This window comes from Loxodonta africana, unplaced genomic scaffold, assembly GCF_030014295.1.
Source record: "Loxodonta africana isolate mLoxAfr1 unplaced genomic scaffold, mLoxAfr1.hap2 scaffold_56, whole genome shotgun sequence".
NCBI lineage: Eukaryota > Metazoa > Chordata > Mammalia > Proboscidea > Elephantidae > Loxodonta > Loxodonta africana.
The window spans coordinates 567,242-583,447 of NW_026975283.1; the positions used below are offsets into that span (position 1 = coordinate 567,242).

General features: G+C 41.2%; 2 long non-coding RNA genes across 5 annotated transcripts in view; one reads left to right on the forward strand and one right to left on the reverse strand.

Moving 5' to 3' along the window:
- The window catches only part of LOC135229841 (uncharacterized), a 637,733-nt gene that overhangs the window by 124,826 nt on the left and 496,701 nt on the right, over positions 1-16,206 (reverse strand). The gene's annotated exons all lie outside the window — the stretch shown is intronic.
- LOC135229842 (uncharacterized) overlaps positions 1-16,206 on the forward strand; it is a 590,403-nt gene that overhangs the window by 7,812 nt on the left and 566,385 nt on the right. The window contains exons 2-3 of one of the 2 annotated variants that reach the window (XR_010320507.1): positions 415-502; positions 1,208-1,282. This is a non-coding gene — a long non-coding RNA (uncharacterized LOC135229842). Of the gene's footprint in view, positions 1-414; positions 1,283-16,206 lie in introns of both variants that reach the window. The other variant, XR_010320506.1, reaches the window with a different exon arrangement.

Here is a 16,206-nt window from a genome sequence, read left to right on the forward strand (position 1 = left end):
GCAGTGAACATAAAGCCCTAAACCAAGGACTCTGAGTCCCTTCCCAGCAGCCTGCAGGCAGAGGAAGAAGCAGGGCTTGGAAGGAGGACAGGAGGGCGGGGTGGAGGAAAAGGAGCTCACCCCGGTCATGTCTTCTGTCTTCCCAGGGTGAATTTGGGTTTATGATTAGGATTACGGGAGTGGAAAGGGGAGTTGGTGTAGAAAAATCCTCCTGGGTGTTTTCCATTTCTGGATAAGAGTTGATCCAGTGATTGCAGGATATTTTCTGTATAGCATGTCCTAAGGTAAGGAGTAGAGCTTTGGAACTTTTTCCTCTCCTCTAAATCAAGCTATTCTTTCAGGTTTTTGACATGTTAATGAAGCTTGCTAATATTTTTTTCTTCTTTCTGTGGTCTAACCTGACCTGTCCTGAAGTCAAAGAATTGAAGAAAAAGGTCGACTCAGAGGAAAGAAGCAAACAGAGGGCAGGCTTCTAAACCCAGAGAGAACAGCAAGAACACAGGTGATCAGAGGTGAGGGTGGGAAGGGGCAGATTCAGGCCCAGACTAAGTAGTGGACAGAAAAGCCCAAATCTCAGCCATAGCATCAGGTCCCAGGTCTGGACATGACAGGGACGTAGCCATCTCCCTGGAAGATGAGACCTCTACTGTCACAGGGAAGCCTTCGGGGGCACAGGAAGGGAGGGCAGGACCTCCAGAATGAGCACCTCCAACCACAGGCTGTCCTGTGTGGATTTCTCAGAGTGACAGAGACAGCTCCTGAATAGAACAGCGTCAGAGATAGAGGGCAGTGAAGGCTTTTGGGACAGGTGAATTTGGCAGTCTCCTAAGGATCCAAAAGGAAAATCAGAGATTCTCAAAGGTATCAGAGTGGGAGAGGTTGGCATTCCCAGGTTGGGGAGAAGCTGGTTGGGGAGGTACTGCTTTCTGAAATCTTTTCATCAAACTCTCTTCTCTTCTTCAACTATCTTCTCAGTTGACGTCATCTATGCTCAGTCCTGAAAAGGGTCTAGAATGCACAAGGGTGGGTTATTCGGTGTGGCAAGGTGGGGAGGAGGTAGTGGCAGCATATCCGGGAAAGAGAATCTTCTAGAGGCACATGAGCTACCTAGTGAACTGCACATGGTGTCCATTCTCCTTCATTTAGCTGTAGATGTGTGTTTGTAAGAGGTGATTGACTTCCCCAAATTATTTTTGCTCATTTCTAGTTACAGATACCAGAAGAGCACATTGGCTCCAGGAACATGCAAGAAATCCACTGATTGTGATTATTACTGTCTGTGGTATGCTCTCTTTTCAGTGATTAAAATCTTTGTCTGTCACAGAGAATTTTCACCTATTTAAAAATATATGTCTATGTCACTTACTGATTTCCAAAGCTATGAAATTCTTTTTCATTACATGTTTAAGAATACAAATTTGTATAATGAAAAATTACATGCAGAGTCCCACCCTCATGTATATATTGCTCCTGCTCCCCCGAGGTATCCAACGTTAATAGACACATGTGTACCCTTCCCTAGGTTTCTCTGCTGGGACATGTATACACAGTCACAGGTACACAAGTAGATCTGCTGGGGTGTTTGCTTTTATGGAAACTTGGTCACACTCTACCCACATTGCTCTTGCCCCTTCTTTCACTTGACATTCTATCTTGATTCTCTGTAAGTCATTAGATATGGCACTAACTCTACATTTTTATGTCTTCTAAGTTACACACATAAATTAAATAGATAATAACAATTATAGTACACTTTATCTAGACTTAGACATGTTGTTAGGTGCTATCGAGTTGGCTCTGACTCACAGCGACCCTATGCACAACACAACAAAACACTGCCTGGTCCTGGTTGCTATATTTGAGCCCACTCTTGTAGCTACTGTCAGTCAATCTCATTGAGGGTCTTCCTCTTATTCGCTGGACCTCTGCTTTACCAAGCATGGTGTCCTTCTCCAGGGACTGGTCCCTTCTGATAACATGTCTAAAGCCATCCTTGCTTCTAAGGAACATTCCAGCTTCTTTCAAGACAGATTTGTTCGTCTCATACGTAACACTACTAAAATGGAAACATTTTATCACCTAAGCTTTTTAAGTCCACTCTTCCTGCATTTTCCAGCTCTCCTCCCCCATTCTTTCCCACGAGTGAAGCCAAGGTAATTCATTTCGACCATGTGGTAAGTAGTCTGTCTTATCCTTACTTAAATAAGCACACACAGACATACATGCACCCTCGTCTGTTCATTTATACACACACATATATGTGAACAGGTATTCAAGCGTATTCAAACAATTGCTATTGTTTTACACAAATGTGCTCGTTTTTTATATACTTCTCTGCACCTTAATTTTTTCAGTAAACTTTAATAACACTTCACAGAGATTTCTCCTACTTAACTACGACAGCTCTTTTTCATTCTAATGACTCCCTATGTTATTGATGATGTAGTTTTACCATACATTCTCTATCATTCCACCACCAACGGACAGTCAATGTTTTGTCATTGTTAATAATAAACAGCCTTTGTATAGTATAGGATTCGATTCTGTGGAGTAGACTCCACGGAGTGAGATTTCCAGTTCAAAGAATGTTAAAAGTACAGGGCCATGGCCATGTCTTTCCCCTAGAGGCTGTCATAAAGCACCCTTCCAGCCATGTCTCAGGGTTTCATTCTCCCCACAGCCCAGCCAGCTATAGGTGGTGTTGCTTTTTAAATTGGGCCAGTTTCACTGACACCTTAATATTTTTTTAACTACCTGTGTTTTTGAGCAACTTGGATTATGTATATTGGGCATGTGGATTTGCTCTGAATGATCTGTTTGAATTCACTGCTCATTTTTCAAGTACTTAACCTTTATCCTTCTGTGTAAAATGTAAATTTTTATTAATCCTTATCTACTTTCACATAATTTTCCAAACCTATGATTTGTGTATCATATTTTTGCAAGTTTTGTCCCCCAGATCAGTTGAGTCAGCACCATTTATTAAATAAATACAATTTTCACACCACCTTTGTATGAATGGTTATTGTGATTTCTTAGTAGATTTTCTATTGCAATTGTCTACTTGTCAGTTTCTATGCTATGTAATATTGATTTGTTCTGCTACTTGATTGGGTAGACATCTGTTACTATTCTGCTATTTCATGTTTTTCTTGTCTATTCTTTGGTAGTGCAGCCCTGCTGTTGCAATGGCTAAGTGCTTGACTGCTAAATGAAAGAAAGTTTGGCAGGTCGAACCCATCCACTGGCTCTGAGGGAGAAAGACCTGGCGGTCTGCTCCCGTAAAGATTACAGCCTATAAAAGCCTATTGGGCAGTCAAATGGGAGGGCTATGAGTCAAAAATCTTGTCCAAGGCTCCAAACGACAACATTCTTTGTTATCTATTGTACTATTTGTAGCTTACGATTAGTGTATACAATTAAAAAACAACTACCTGAATATTCTAACTGGAAATGCATTCCATTTATGTATTAGTTTTGGGACCTCCATTTAATTAACAAGACTTCCCATTTGGAAATATGGCATATTTTATGCACATATTCAGGTTCCATTTTATTTACCTTAATACATTAGTTTTCTTTGTATAGGTCCTTTGCTGCTCCAGTCAAAACAATGTTTTCCTAAATATTTTATAGTTTTGGACACAGTTTGCCACAGTCAAGTACTAGGGGAAAGAGAACGATCAGCCCTTCCCACCCTTGCCAATTTCAGTCCCTTATGTCCACATGGGAGAGAAACCATTGATTTTGAAGTACTTGTCTTTTATTCGGGTATGCAATTATATCATCATTATTTTGAAAATCTGTTTTTGTACTTATACCAGTTATTTAAATTTCTAGTTTAACCCTTCACCTTAAAAGTATGTTGAGTCTTACCAAAATCTTTGTCTAGTTCCAAATTTATCAGCATGAATTGAATATTTTTCCATTTATCTCACATCTGCTAAGTTTGGGGATAATCTATTATGCCCCAATAGGTAACTAATACTCTGACCTGCTGGCCATTGTTGTAATCACAAAAAACTTGTTTCTGACAGGTAAGTACTTCTACCTGGCCTCTGTTGGGCTGGGATCCCATTACTTATATTGGTATGAGGTAGCCCAGCTCCCACTAACAATCTCAGCCAATAGAGAATTGTTGTTGTTTGTTGCTGTCAAGTCATTTCCAACTCACGACAACCCCATGTGTGCAGCGTAGAACTGCTCAATAGGGTTTCCAAGGCTGTGACCCTTTAGAAGGAGATTACCAGGCCTGTCTTCTGAGGTATCCCTGGGTGGGTTCAAACTGCCAAACTTTAAGCTAGTGGATGAGCTCTGAACTGTTTGTGGCACCCAGGGACCCCCTAGAGAAGACAGATATCAGTGAGCTCAGTGTTGTTGCTGCTCCCCTCATCTCTGCATTCCTTACTATTTTGATGAAATGGGTGTCCTTCAGGACCTCTGAGAAATGGTCTTATAGAAACTAACTCTGGCACGGACACATATTGGAGACTTTTACCCCATCTTCCCACATCTGACACAGCAGGACTGGCATTTCTATTTCATAGATAGTGGGCCATTGCCTTTTCCAAGCATCCAAGAGCAAACCCACAGCTTATGAAGCCCATTTCCAGAGCCCTCGCTATGGCAAAAAATCCTTCTTAGGAGAGAGTTCCCCATATCAACAAACTCTCCTTGACCCAACTTTATATTAAACTCCCCTTGATTCAGCACCTTCAGCACTCGTCCCTCAGCACACCCCCGTCCTGCTCACACAAGGCAGCCAGGTCTTGCAGCTCCTTCAGTGTACAGTCCCTCCCCCGCAACCACAACAGCACTGCCCCCAGTGGCTATGCTGGTATCTGACAGCTAAGTATCTGGACAAATGCATGGGACACTATCTTAGGACTCTGCAAAGGAAATTGTTGAAGGTGGATGGGGTTGAGGGGAACCAGAATATAAAGTATGAACATTCCAGAGGTTGAAATTAAATGAGCCTAAATCTCAGAGCTGCACACCCATTGTGGACAGAAACAGCTCGAGAGAAGCCCTCTCTCATGTAAATGGGACAGACGGTTCGTAAAGGAGAGAGACGGGCAGGTGGGCAGATGGGCAGACACCTGAAACTCTGGTAGAGGAGAATCCTTTTCTCTGACCAGAGTACAGAAGAGCGAAATATTGTAGAGGATGCTCCATTATATTTTCTCTCTCTCTGCTGTTAATTGGCACCTAGTCAATTCTACCTCAAAGGCTGAGACTTTTCAAAAGCAGATCGCCAGGCTTGTCTTCTGAGGCACTTCTTGACAGGTTCAAACTGCTGGTTGTCCAGTGCTTTGGCCCCATAGGTAGAACCAGTCACTTATGTGCACAGCAGAATGAGGAGATTAAAACCCCAGCATTCCTGCCAGTGGGCCAGGAAAGCACTCCTTCAGAACTCAGAGAGCAGCAGAGAAATAAAGACTGGGGGCTGTGCAAGAAAGAGATTCTATGAACTTGTTATGAACTCCTGGTTCACCCCCCAGATGCATATGCATTGCCCTAACCCTAAGAAGGGTTATCAAATCCTTTAAGAGCCGCAGTATGGGTTAGAAGACCATCAAGATTCCAGACGAGTGGAACTCACATAGACTAGACTGGAATATAGCTGCAAATGGTTCAAAAAATGAAATAACATTTGAGCCATAGAATACAGAAGACAAGACAGAACTTGCAGCTGGAATATAACTGGGTCAACTGACTGTTAAAAAAAAAAAATCTCCATAAAATTTAAGCAAGTCTTATAGTCTCGAAATTATAAGACACAGATTTTAAAATGCTATTATAATCATTCTCCAAGAAATAACAGGGGTAATATTCAAATAAATGGAAAGATAAATAGATGCTATTTGCAAATAAAAATTTAATATGTTAAAAATACAATGGTGGAAATAAAAAAATTCATTTGATAGTTTCAACAGCAGAATGGTGATGACGGAGAAAAAAAGCTTAATATTGAAAAGGAAATGTTTATTCTGAAAAGAGAGAAAAAATATGGAAAAAATGAACAGAGCCTCAAGAATTAGAGAAAAAGCCTATTTATTTATTGGAACTCCAGGAGAAGTTGAGAAAATGTGTTCTGTAGAAAAACGGATTTGTTGAAATACTAGGTGAGCACTTCCCAAACTGGGTAAAGAATAAAATTACAGATTGAGAAGCTCAGCAAACCCCAACAGGTTAAACCTAAAGAATTCTATGCAAAAGTATTATATTTTTATGCAAATATTGTTACGTGTTTTTTGCAAACTACACGCTTCCCCCAAAAATGGCATATTTGCAAGCATGCTATGCTAATTTTTTACACCAACATGTAAAAAATAAATAAAATCAGGTACTGTTCTTATAAGAGCACCTGGGAAGGGGAGGGCTCAGTTCTCAAAAAATATCTATACTGTGTGCATTATTTGCATAAAAATACAGTACATCATAATCAACTGCAGAATAACAAAGACCAAGAAAATACCCAGGAAAAAGCTAGAGAGAAAACAATAGATTTCACATGGGAAAAATAATTTGAATGATTCTTTCTTCATTATCAGAAACCACAGAGGCTGAAAGGTTGTGAAACAACATTTTTTCAACACTGAAAGATCAGAAACATTACCCCAGATTTCTATATCCGATCATTACCTTCAGGACTAAAGAAAAAATAGTGCCATTCTTAGGGAAGGAAAGCTGAGAGAATTCATCGCCACCAGACTTCTCCTAAAAGAGACGCTAAAGGAAGTGGTTCAGGTGGTAGACTTGGAATTTCAGCCGTATTTCAGGAAAGGAGAAAACGTGGGCACTATGTGGGTAAATATACTGTGTTAATACTGTAGTCACTGCACAACATGGCTCTGGACATGACTCTTTGGAAAGTTTTTCCAGTCTCTTGGAAACGCTTGGGAATATACTCTTGTATAAGAGAACGGAATTAATTTTGACAATATCTGACAGGTGTCTGTAGTCAAGTCTGGTGAAGCAACTGGAAACTATATTTTGGGACCCAAAATAAGGTGTGGTAACAAAAAAATGAGTCTCAATTATGATGTGGCCATGAGCTGGCTCTGAATGCCGGCCTTCCCCAGAGAGGCGTTTCAGGCATATTGGTAGCAATGACTTGTTCTTGTTGCTAGGTGTCATCGAGTGGATTTCTGCGTCATTGCAGCCCAGTGTGAAGGCAGTACTGTCCCCACAGGGTTTCCCGAGTTGCAATATTAATGGGAGAAGATTGCCAGATCTTTACTCCTTTGAGCATTTGGGTGGGTTCAAACCACTGACCTCTCGGTTAGCAGCCAAGCACTTAACCTTGGCACCACCAGGGCTCCTTGGAATAATGGCAGCACCACAGAAGTTGGTATAAATCTCCCCATGGGCCTTCTCTGAGAAGTAAGCTCTTTGCTGAAGTACCAAGTTTACTTTTCATACATAGTCATTCTGTACAAAGTCTAGATAAGAATTAGAGTGCTTCCTCGAGTGGGCAATATTTTACATGCCCTCCATAAAGAAAATGCTTCAACGGCAAAGTTTAAAAATAAACCAAGGCAGTTCCCATCACCTCTTGCCTGAAAGGGTCTTCCTGAGGATTTCCTGACATACATGGAAAAGGATGTACTAGGCACTGCCTTCTTTTTACCTCTTCCCTCCTAAACAAACAGAAACCTTTGCTAAGATGTCAGGTGTCCAGCCCCAAACTCCTCTTCTTATCCTGTATGTAAGTTCTGTAATGAGACCAGGACCCAGGCAGTATTTCCCATCTTTCAAAGTTTCGAGGTCCAGTGAAATCCTGTTACAAGTCACTAGATCAGCCCAGGAGCTGGAAGACTGAAATTCCTGGTCCTCTGACCAAGTGGGAAGGGCAGGGTGGGATTGGGCAGAGCCTCCTTGACCATCACTTGCCCCAAGAGGCTCTGGAGGCTGCTTTATGTTATAAATCAAAGGCCCTTCCAGCCCAGTTGCATAAGAGCAGGAAAAGGCTTTTTCCACTGAAAGAAGAAATGGGCTCAGGAGCAGCAGGTTTGAGGCCATTTAGCTTTGGTCAGCTTTGCGGCTTCGGATGTCATGGTCACTGGTCACCTTCACAACTGGGTCTTTATACCTCTCCACCTCTCTCTCCCTCCCAGTTTTGTCCCAGCACCATGGGCTGTGGCTTCTGCTAGTTTTAATGATTTCAATGTTTCAGTAGCTCCTCACCCCACTCAGACGAGGCAGGTTTGCAGGGTGTGAGGGACAAACCCATAGTGCTGCTTAGGTGTCCTTCAACAGAAACACTCCTGAGGTGACAAGATGTCCTGACTGATCCTGAGACCAAGACAGAGAGAAACTCAGTGAGAGGGTCATTGGCTTCTGGAAGTGTCAGCTCTCTCAGGGTCATGTCCTGGGGTCATGCCCAATTGCAGGAAAAATGAAGTGGCTCTGAACCTCGGTGTGTTGACCCTCTAGTACACAGGACCCGGAAGCCTCAGGAGGATTCTGTCTTAGTCTAACCCAGCACTGGGGAAATCCTCACAGGGTGGGAGCAGTGATATTCCTGGGAATCTTCATTCTAAAAATATCAGAGCAGTTGATACAGTCTTGGGAGGTGGGAGATGAGAAAGCTTGGGAGCATAGGAGAGTGACATAAGAGGGAGGGTCCTACCACTCTCTACCTCTGGGATCTTGTATAGGTTTGTTTGTTTGTTTGTTTAATGCAACTTGGGCTCCAGGCAGGCACTTATTGCTAAAGTTGTATTTCTCTGTTTTAATTTATGATATCTAAGTCAAATTTGGAGTCTTGAGCTCATTTTGATAATGTCTTTTGTCTGTGCAGACCAGAGTCCGCTCACAGCCAATGATGAGACCAGAGGAAACAAATTTCCTAGCCTAGACCAGGGCAGGCTCTCTGGCTCCTCAAACCAGGAGTACCGCCCCTGGGAAGCCCTCCCAGGGCAGCGCAGGCGGTGAGTCCAGTCTGGCGCCGTAGGAGGGGGGACAGGGGCAGGGGCCAGGCAGTCTGGCCTCTGTGGCTTTGCCTTTTCCTCCTGGAAGTGCATCTCGAAGGCCTCCACGTTCGGGTCCTGACGCTAACCACAAGTTCCCACCCTTCTGTGTCCACTGCGTGGACCCAAGTCCCCATATGCCTCCTCTGGCCTCCTATCCCACCATAAGCGCTGTGATCAGGCTCAGGTATGTACCCTGGGTCTCACCCTCTATGGCCTTAGGCTTCCCCTAGTTCTGGTGAGGCCTGCCAGCCTGGTGGGTCTGAAGTCCTTTGGGGCTGGGTGGGCTGGGACTGTCACAAAAGGCTCCTGAAACCAGCCCTTTCCTGCTCCTGGTGAGCTTGGGGTGGGGCAGCCTGGGAGCTCGTGCTTCCCCCGGGTGCCCCTCTCTGAACATCCCTGCCGCCCCCTCTCCCACAAACGCCCAACTGCCGCCTCCCTGCCTCCTAGTTCTAGAGGCGCCTTCTCTTGATGCAGAGATGCAACTGGTTATCTCACCGCACTGCACCCAGAGTCAGTCTCAGCTGGATTAAAGACCTGAACCTGAAATGCACAGCTTTAAAACCGCTGAAACACAGAACTCGTTGTCTACTGCATTCCAACTCATAGTGACCCTAAAGACAGAGTACAACTGCCCTGTAGGGTTTCCAAGGAGCACCTGGTGGATTCGAACTGCTGACCTTTTAGTTAGCAGCTGTAGCTCCTAACCACTACTCCACCAGGTTTCCTAAAACTGCTAGATAGGTGGGAAATGAAAAAAAAAAGTAAATGAAAAAAAATTAAGAAAAAGAACAATTACAGAAGATGTAAAAGAAAAAAATTAACCAAAAACCACTACAAAAAAAAAATCACATAATGTGAGAGTGTAACCTCACATTATGGACTCAAGGTGGCTGGGGTGTATCTTTCTTTGCAAATAAGTTTTAGATAAGGGAATTGGTACCAGGAGTAGATACACACCTTACTTTGTGAAAATGGAAAATCTGGGATTGATGAATTGGCCTGGATGAGGCAGAAAATGGTGATAACCACATAATATTTAAAGATGAAATCCTAACAGCCTAAAACATGCAGTGAAAATTTTTCTAATTAGCACCAGAAGGGGCCTTTAATCACTACACAAAATGGGTCAGTAGTTCAAGATCTCCCTACAAAGATGGAATCAACTCGATGGCCAACTGCTTCTGGGTCTGGTAGAAGACTTTCAGGCAGGTTCCAGCAAACATGCAAAAAACAGATCATTTCAATCTTGTACACAGCCAATAAAGAAGAGAAAACTATGAGATGCTCCCCAACTTGTTCCCTAAGGCTACTTTAATATTGATACCAAATTAGAAAAGGAAGGTATAAGAAGAGTTACAGGACAAGCACACTAAGCAACTGAGATGCAAAAACCTACATAAAGTGCTGGCAAAGAAATCTGACAAAGTATAAAGCAAGTAATATGCAAGCATCAAGGGGGGTTATTTTCAGCATACAAGCTTGAGTGAACATTAAAGATTTAATAATTTAATTCACCACATGTGTAGGTTAAGGAAGAAAAGACATAGGCTCACCTCAAGAGACGGTGAAAAAGCAGTGATAAAATCCAATCACACTGAGATATAAGAACTCTGAGCTAAGATGGAACAGAAAAGGAGTTCCCGAATGTGGAAAACTACAACTCGAATGATAGTTCCTGGTGAAATGTGGGATTTTCTCTTTAAAATTAGTTAGCAATAAAATAAGGATGCTTTCTCTCATTATTTCTATTAAATATTTAACACTGGAGGTCCAAGCTAGTACAAAAACAAAAAGGAAGAAAACATATAACTCTTATTATTCATAGATTATAGGAATGTCTGCAGAGAAAAATTTAAAAACCATAGAAAATATTAGAATTAATACTAGTTAATTATAAATATAAAGTAAAAAATAAAGTGAATTTCTATGCAGCAGCATCAAGCCGACTCTGTCATAGCTCTTAGTGAAAGCAGAGGACACTGATAGGGAAACAGCAGGATTCAGGTGGACTAGACCAAGGAGGGAAGAGCACTATTTTACACTGGGCTGGATTTATAAGAAAAAAATAACACAGTTGGGTGGCTTTAAGGAATAGAAATTTATTTTCTCACAATTCAGGAGGCTACCTGCCTGAATTCAGGGCATGGCTCATGTCTACTTCAGCTTCTGAATTCAGGGCATGGCTCATGTCTACTTCAGCTTCTAGCAGCTTCCAGCCACCCTTTGTGTTCCTGGTCTTGTAGATGCATCTGCTCCATTGTCTGTCTTCCTCTCCCACTGAGTGCGTCTGTCTATTCTGCTCTTTTTATAACTCAGAAGGGACTAGGTTTAGGACCCACTCTACACTGGTATGGTCTCATCAATATAATTTTAAAAATCCCCTATATCCAAATCTGGTCACTTTTACAGGTACCCAAAAATATGCAGGTACAGCAGTTAGGATTTCAGCATACCTTTTGGGGTTATACAATTCAGTCCATAATAGCACCCTCACCAGATATTCTGGACTGAGAATACTAGCATGAGCAGCTGAGAGTGGTTCTCGTTTTTTTCTGCATTAGTTGGCTGTAACTTGTCTCAATAGTCACTCATATGAACTTTGGAGCAACTTATTATGAAGACCCAACCTTTCATAACCATGTCCATTGTGTGGGAAAACACACAGACTCCCATCACTCAAGCCTTGAGAAATTCATTGATAAGGGTGGAATGGGGTTGGGACCAAGAATTGTTTCATGGCCTTGATAACATGGCATAGGTGTTAGATATCCACATGGAGATGTTAAGTAACAATACTAACAGCTAACACTTACTGAATACATGCACTGGTGCCAGGACTCTAGTAAGGGCTTCTCCTTTCCTAAGATATTTGTTCTGCATGATAACCCTATGAGGAACGTACCATTATAATGCAAATTTTATACATGGAGAGGCCCAAACAGAGATTTAAGCTGACATTTGAGTATGAGTCTGGACCCAGGAGGAGCTGCAATGGCTGGAGGTGTAAATCTAACGTCCTCAGCTACAGACCGATGGCTGTGGACTCATTGAGGCATCCCAGAGAGAGGGCGTCAATAGAGAGAGAGAGGACTAAGCACCGAGTCTGAGGGCACCCTGACATCTAGAAGCTAGCCACATGAACCACAACCTACAAATCTCTCTGAAGGCCAGTGTGGTTCCTGGAAGGTGGTCTGTCCTTTCTCTAGGCCGAATTTCCCCACTGCTCCTCACCCCCACACTGGCTTGTCCCCTTCTTGATGGCAGGGACAGTGTGTAACTTTCACCACTGCCCAAGATCCCAAGGTTACAATAACACTGGTACGGATATCAGAATGATGGAGTCAGGAAGCATGGTGGTCACATGCAACCAGTTGGAAAGAGAAAACAGCAAATAAAGAAGGGGAGAAGACCATGAGTCAGAGGAGTGGGAGAAATGAATATTTCCTGAGTGCCAAGTAAGGCTGGGCATCTGCTAGTGGCATGTAGTTCCTCATTTAAACTTCAGAGGGACACAATGGGTGGAATAGACATTGCTATCCACTTTCATCATGCAAACGTTTTATTACCTTTGATTTTAACAGTAACTTCTTATAAAAAAATTTTTTTTTCTTATAAAAACAATTGGGAAAATAGAGAAGAGTATAATAATACATCTCATCAATTGAGTACTATCATTTTGCTTCAGCAGCTACACATTTTTGTTATTGCTATAAATATAACACACAACCTTTGCCAAGTGAACAAGTTGTACAGGTGTACACACTATCAACAGAAATTAACCAGCTGTGCAACCCTACCCTTAATCAGTGTGATTTTTCCATCACTGTAACCCGAAACTCAGTTTCCGTATGCAATAACATCGCTTTATTCCCTTCCTCCTGCCCCTGAGAACCCCTATAAACTTTCATCTCTATACATTTGCCTGTTCTTGTAAAAGGCATGCTTTTTAATTTCAAAGTTCATGACAAGCTACAAGGGTGAATTCATGTGGAAGCAGAAGTTATTTGCAATACATACACCCTACTACAAACTCGGTTCTAGAATATATAAAGGATGATTCATAAAGAAAAAAAAAAGAATTCAATAGAAAGATGAGCAAATATTTGAACACTCTATAAAAGATTTCTGTATGGCCAGCATACATATGAAAAGGGACTAAACTTCACCAGTTATCAGAGAAATTCTAATAAAAAGTCAATGTGATCCTAACCCCCCCCACACACCAGAATGCCTAAAATGAAAAAAAAAAGAAATACCAACTATTTGGTAGAACAAGGAGCAACTGGAATTCTAATCTACTGCTAGTTGAAGTGTAATTTGGTACAACCACTTTAAAATGCTTTGGCCATATCTTCTAAAGCTGTGAACATACATATATCCTATGACCCAGCAATTCTACTTCTAGATACATACCCAATAGAAATGGGTACATATGTTCACCAGAACACATAAGTCTAACCATCTGCTAAGGAATGAACACCCTCCTTCTGAATGCCTAACTTTTGTTTTTAATTGTTCTTTAGATGAAGTTTTACAGAGCAAAGTAACTTCTCATTAAACAGTTAGGACATATATTGTTTTATGACATTGTTTACCAACTTCAAGACATGTCAACACTCTCTCTTCTTGACCTTGGGTCCCCTATTACCAGCGTTCCTGTCCTCTCCTGCCTTCTAGTCCCTGTTCCTGGGCTGGTATGCCCCAGGAGTCTCATTTTGATTTATGGGCCTGTCTAATCTTTGGTTAAGGGTGAACCTCAGGAGTGACTTCATTATTGAGCTAAAAGGATGTCTGGGGGTCATATTCTCAGGGTTTCTCCAGTCTCTGTCAAGCTAGTAATTCTGGGTTTTTTTTTTTTTTGAATTAGAATTTTTTTCTACATTTTTCCCCAGTTCTGTCCTGAATGCCTCACTTTCAAAGCATTATTCTCTGTCTGTTCTAAGGTGATGTCCATATATAATGATAAGTTTATACAGAAAAGTCTAGAGCTTTCTGTGAAATTCTGCAGCAAATCTCCAGAGGCTCATGTTCTTATAGTTTCTGTTGCCTCTGCAGCTACTGCTTCTGTCTGTCCTTCTGCTGGGTGCACCACACAGAACCAGTTATAAATTTCAACCTCATCTTGTAAATTCATCGGAGTCCTACTCACACAAAAATTTTATTGGCTCTAAGAACAGCTGTGTAGATGAGGTACAGAAGGGATTTCTATTGCAGCAAAGCAAAACCTTAAAATGAAATGGCTGGAAATGGCGGGCCTCCTTCTGTAAAAATGCTTTTCTATACGGAATATGGGAAAATGCAGTTAAGATAAGGTTTATGCAAAAAGGCAAAAAGGAGTGTTTGCAGCAATTTGGTAATCATTTAGATCATCTGTAAAATTATTTTCATCCTTTTTCTCATAACTTACAGGAAATGAAGTTCCAAAAGGATCACATATTTAAAAGCAAAATATGCAACCATAAAAATTTTAGAAGAAACTATGAGAGTTTTTGTTTGCTTTTTATTGGTAAAAGAGAAAGATTTTCTAAAAATCCTAAAGCTGTGAAGGCTAAAACTGGTAAGATACAGATATAGATATTTGGCATATGAAAAACTATATGAAGAAAGCAAAAATACAGGCAAAAATCTGAAGAAAAATTTGCAGGCTAAGGATTTGAATAGGCATTTCTCAAAAGAAGATATAGAAATGGTCAATAATCACATGAAAAGAAGCTGAACCTCATTAGCCATTAGGGAAATGCGAATCAAAACCAAAACGCACTATTCTTTCAAAACCACTAAGATGGCTCAGATCAATAGGATGGACAACACAAGTGGTGAGGATGTGGAGAAACTGGAACCCTCATACATTGCTGGTGGACATGTAACATGATCCAATCGTTTTGGAAAACAGTTTGGCAGTTGCTCAGAAAGGTAAACATAGAGTTAGCATGCAACATAGCAATTCCCCTCCTGGGTATGTACCCAGGAGAACTGAAGCATGTTCACATAAAAACTTACAAGAGAATTTTCATAGTAGAATTATTTATAGATAACCAAAATGTGAAGAGAATCGAAAAGTCAAGAATTGATAGACAAGCTATAGTATACTCATAAAATGGAATATTACTCAGCCATTAAAAGGCATCAGGTACTAATACATGGCACAATATGGACAAACCTCAAGAACATTATGCTAAGTTAAAGAAGCCAAACAGAAATGACCACATGGTGCATGATTCCATTTACATGAAATGTCCAGAATAAACCAACAAAGAGAAAGTGGATTAGTGGTTGCTACGTCTTGGAGGAAAGGAGTAATGAAGATGACTACTAATATATAGGGCATTTATTTACAGGGTATTGAAAATATTCTGAAGCTAGACAGTGGTGATTGTTGCACAATTCTGTCCATATACTAAAAACCACGGAATTGGGCACATTATAAAAGTCAATGCTATGGCTGGTGAATTATATCTCAATAGAAATATTTGTGACTCCCGAAAGACTAATATTTCGATTAAATATATAGGACCTATAAATCAGTAGGGGAAAAACAAACCGATTTTATTATGTCTCTCTCCAACCAAAGTGAAGGAGGTACATTCAATTAGTACATCTAATTTTTTCTATCTCTTCATTATACAAGTTCTGTTCTCATTGTATATACCTTTGAGTTATACAAGTCCTAGTCTCCATTTCCTTATGCCTGTTTTCACTATTGTATCTACATAAGCAGAGCACTACCATGGTTTTTATAAAAACCCACCTACTCAGATCATTTTTGGAAGCTTCTTAGGTGCCAGGAACCAGGATACTCTCACCAACACAGCAGACAAGGTCCTGCCTGCATGGGTCTTCTATTTTTGTGGAGCAGTCAGATGATAAACGAGCCAAACAGCATGTAATGTTACCTAACATCAGGAGGAAGACACGTAATTTTGGAGGTGTCCCAGCTGTGTTTCTCTCGTGAAGAGTTCCCTCTTTCCTCTGAACCCAGTGGAAAGTAAATACTTCGAAGGAACTGTGAGGTCAGTAAGTGTGAAAAAGATATTTCATTTCAGTTTGATCGTGTTGGTTTTACCTACTACGCAGTCAACATTTTTTTTAAACATTATTCTGCAATTGACATCAACCACCCCCCCCAAAAAAAAAAACAAAAACAAAATCCACTCTCTTGCAGTCAATTCCGACTCACAGTGACCCTGTAGGACAGAGTAGGGTTTCCAAGGAGTGCCTGGTCTAAGAC